Consider the following 4896-nt stretch of genomic DNA (forward strand, 5'->3'; position numbering starts at 1 on the left):
AAAACTTACACCCTTAGAAAGCTCTTGGGATGGAGAACTAAGTTCTAACCTCAAAATGATGAAAGGAATGAAGAAGGAAGCTTTTGGGAGAAAGAAATATTGTTTCCTTCGAGTTCTTGCTGGTAAAGTGGAGAAGAAATGGTTGGAATGATTAGAAAGTCGATATTTATCTTTTCTCATGCAAGGCGGCGCTCGGGCGGTCATTTTCTACCGCCCGGGCACGGAATGTTCTGTACAATTGCTAGGCTTGAAATGCACCGGCGCTCGGGCGGTCATTTTCTACCGCTCGAGCGCCACAAGTTCTGCCTCTGCGCACTACTTCATCAAAGATCGCTCCAGAAACGTCTTTTTTGTTCATAATCTGAAAAAGTGGTAAACATGAAAGTTGTAGCTCTATGTCTTGGCTTGAATCTCCAATTAGTTTCAAGTCATTTGGAGGTCTGAGTGAAAATTTATGCTCAATCTACCAAAATATGTCATTGTAGGAATGACGATATACACGACACACTTCGGGGGACTTTTGGCTGGTCTTCCACAATGATTTGGACAAAACCCAAAACATGAAAGTTTTAGCATTATATCTTAGCTTTCTAATGGTTATGACCTCACCTGATTTGGATCAATATTCAAATCATTATGCTAAAACTCGTAAAAACTACCACAAGTTCATCTCATTTCCTATCAACTTCATAACACTACTTCTACCTACACATCTTACTATAACTATCTAGACATATTTTCATTCTCAATACACCATGAACAATATAAAAGTCATGTTCAATCTCAATATTGATACCTCAATCAATATGTAAAACATAATGAGCTAAATGACTATCTATAATGACATAAACGTATTACTAATCATTCGTACGAGTAACCGGGCATACACCTAGCTTCTACACAATTAGTTATATCAAAATCAAGGCTTCTAAAACCCTAATTCTCACACATAACTCACGCCTATATCAAGCAGGAGTCCTAGTTGCTCTCCCCACCCCTCACGTCACACACCACACATTTTGAGAAGAAAATCACGTGATTTTTGAGGAAAAACGCAGAAAGTCCCGTCCTTCGCTGCCACATTTTTCATATCGCAAGTTGTTTTTCGTGCATGAAATACGCAAAGACACGTCTTAATATTCCTTCACTCATCGTTCATACCATATTATATGTATTAATGATACATGTATGCATGAAAAATATGATGCTCTTTCAATTAATTTCGTTTTTATGGAATACACATAGAAAATCATTGGTTTGCTTGCACAAATCTTCATGTTTATGATGCACAAAAGGGCTGCCATGGTAGGGTCATTATAAGGGATGTTTTTTTAATAGTTTTAAGGGTCATAAAAGACATGGCTAAGGGCTGGACAAGAGCTAAGAGAGGGCTGAACGGAAACTTAGGATTCGAGGCATGCTAGGGCACATCTAGGGTTTCTATAAGGCCAAAGCTAGGGGCTGTTGTAGGGTCATGTCCAGGGGTTCTAAGGGAGTCTATTCATGGTCCTAGATGGTTTGAGGGAAGGCTGGTGCAAGGAAGAAGGGCAGTAGGTTGAAGGGTCGTCGCGCGCATCATGTAGGATCGGGTTTGGGGGGCTGTGGGTTCTAGGTCCTTTAAGCTAGGTTCAGCAGGTTCTCTAGGGGTCGGTCATGATCCTAAGATGGTTGGTTAGGGTCTGGACATGGTGGTTAATGGCTGGAGTCGAGGCACATGTCGGTTGATTAAGCTAAGGGTTTCGAATGAAGGGGTGCAGAATTTTCAGTAGCTGTTTAGGCTTGTTCAAGGGTTTTAATTGGCTTGATTTTGTTTGCATAGGGTATGATTAGGTGTTAATAAGCTATGGTTCCAGTTTTGTAAAGTTTGGTTAAGTTTCGAGTTGATTCATGTTAAAACCGAGACATACGTCTAAGCTGTAAAAAGGATTGGAAAATTAGTCGAGGAGCTTAAGTTTACGTCAATGAAATGTTTATGGGTTTATTTTAAGATGTTATGTTAAGTTTGGATGAATTCGGATCGTCGTTTTAACGTATAAAGATAAATTGGGATAATTAGGGTTTCAGGGGCAAAACGATCATTTTACACCTGAATAATGTTAGACGTCCTGGAAGTGCCCTGAATGCTGTAATGAATGTTAAAATGGTTATTTTGAAAGTGTATGGAATTTATGGATGAAAAATGATAATGCTAAAAGACGTGTTGCATGCTTTGTTTTAAAAGAAAAATGATATATATGCATGAATTTTTATAAGTGATGAAAGGTTGAAGAATGTGACTTGATTGTGACTAATATGATGATATGATGATATGTAAGGCCAAGGCTCAGTTGACCAGTGAGAGTGTCGCTGATGTCCCCGCATCCTGGTACCATGGTTATATGTAGATGGATCCATCGAACTACAGCTGATACGAAAGTCACAATTAACGATCTGAATTTAATAAAAAGGGAAAATATATATCATATATGACAAAAGAAAAAAAGATATGATGAAAGGAAAAGGGATATAAAGTTATACATGTTCATGAAAAACTATTTTATAAAAAGTATCTTTCACTGTTGCTTGTGAATATTTATGTATTACTTGTTATCTTGATTAAAGTTTGTTGAGTCAATAGACTCACTAGGTGTGATTGATGCAGGTGAGCATGATGTTGTTGATGATGGAGGACTTGATGGTTGAACTAGCTGGACTGATGGTGCACATAACCCATGACCTTTGCTAGTTTTCCGCATTAAGATTACTTTAAAGATTTTATGACTTTATATGCTTTTGAAAGGTTTTGAGATGATTTAAGATACTTATAATTTATTTTGAAAAATACTAATTTTAGGTTTGGATGGACGGTTTATGATTTTATGTTTTGTACTGAGTTATTTTGGAATTCAAATAATAGGTTGGTTGGTTTATTTCAAATGGTACAAAGGTATTTTAAAAATATATATGTATATATGTTAGTATATTCGGCCGAATGGAATGGTAGGTAAGGAAACAAAAAATTCTAGTATATTTTAAAGAAAAATGAGTAGTAGATGTTTCAATTATATTTCTGAAATACTAGTAATATGACAGTAAGTATAATGATCATTTTTATTGAGTGTATTACTAAGAGTTTCAGTTAGACAATGTGATACGTTACACCGAAGTGAAAGATGCAAAGTTGTTTAATTGTCAAAGTCTTTTAGTGAAATCCTTCCGCAAGGAAGAAAAGGTGACGTAGGAGTATTGAAGTCTCCAAACATCCAGAAACAAACTCATGTTACTTACATTTTAGTTAGCATTTTCTTATTCAATATTTGATAGCCTAATTGTTATTGCCTTAAGCCATTCTTTCAGTGTCCAAACTGTATCAATGATTCTATTTAGCACAGTGATAAATTGTTGGCTTATTGATACCCAAGTGACAAAAATTTCATTTCAGTGTTGTTATCTCAACAAAAATATTTTCAGAATTTGTTGATATTATTTATTTACCCCTTGTAAATCAATCTCCGATCCTAACAAGTGGTATCAAAGAAGGTTAATTCTTGTCTCTGAACAATAAACTCTAATGGTCTCCTTTAGTAAAATTATCATGTTATCCAAAAATGACTTTGACGATTGAAAAATCAGGATGCAGGCTCATTTAGCTACACAAGATGATGATATGTGGTACGTCATCACAGATGGAACAATGAAGATAATGAAAGCAAACAATGCCATTTTCATTTCTGACATTGCTTCTCAGATGATTGAAAAACTAAGAATGTAGTAGACCGGTGAATACAAAAGAAACGAAAATCTGGATAATATTGCCAAAGACATCTTGTATAAAACATTATAGAATAATACTTTTAGCAAAATCAAGATGTTCTTCATTGCAAAATATATTTGGGAGAAACTGATACAACTGTGTGAAGGAACGATCAAACGAGGAAAAAAAATTTGTCTCTTGCAATCCAGAAATTTGACAGTATCAAGATGAAAACAAGGGAGTCTATGTCAGACTTCGATGAAAGAGTAAGTAACATTATTATTGAACTGACGGCTCCTGACAAAGTGAATGACAATCATGAGATAGCTTTGAAAGTAATTATGGCACTTCTGAGAGAATGAGATGTAAAAAAAAAAGGTCATGAGTGAATCAAAAGACCTTAACAAGCATGAACTTCACGATTTGTTTGCAGATCTTAAAGCATATGAATTTGAACTTTAGTCGAGAACTGATGGTGAATCGACTACCAAACATATGAAGGCTCTGAGAGCTATATCGATTGATCAATCTGTCTCGAAAGGGAAGTCAGCTGAGTAGTTAAGCAATGATACAATGCCACTATTTGTGAAGAAATTTAGAAAGTTCTTAAGGAAGAATCGGGACAAGTTCCAAAGCCCAAACAGACGTAATCACTACAAGAAAGAGTCCACTAATGAAGACAATGTGTATTTCAACAGTGGGAAAGTCGGGCATTTCATATTCGACTGGCCTAAGCCAAAGAAAGATGAGATAAGACCAACTGACAAAAAATTTGATCTCATGATAAGAAAAAAAAGGTCCAAGGATGACAAGAGGTCATTTGGGAATAGAAGAAACAAGAAGTACTGGTGGCCGAGGAGAGTAAGGCCCAGTGGTCAGAATCTGATTTTGATTCATCTGAGTCAGAGAGTTCCACTAGTGGAAGTGATGAAGATAAAGTGAAATGCCTCATGGCTGATGCAGAGCTGAGATCTACCAGTGAAGATGTATTTGATTTTAGCTCCATTGATTTTACACAATATGATCTCATCACTGCACTTCATGATATGGTAAATGAGTACAATAGACTTTTTCAATCATTCGAGGAAGTCAAAACAAAGCAAGCAAACCCAGCTGAAAGTCATACAGAGTCTAACTCGGAACAGTAGGGTAAAGTGCTCTAT

The sequence above is a fragment of the Primulina huaijiensis genome, chromosome 9 (genome assembly GCF_012295235.1).
Source record: "Primulina huaijiensis isolate GDHJ02 chromosome 9, ASM1229523v2, whole genome shotgun sequence".
Taxonomy (NCBI): domain Eukaryota; kingdom Viridiplantae; phylum Streptophyta; class Magnoliopsida; order Lamiales; family Gesneriaceae; genus Primulina; species Primulina huaijiensis.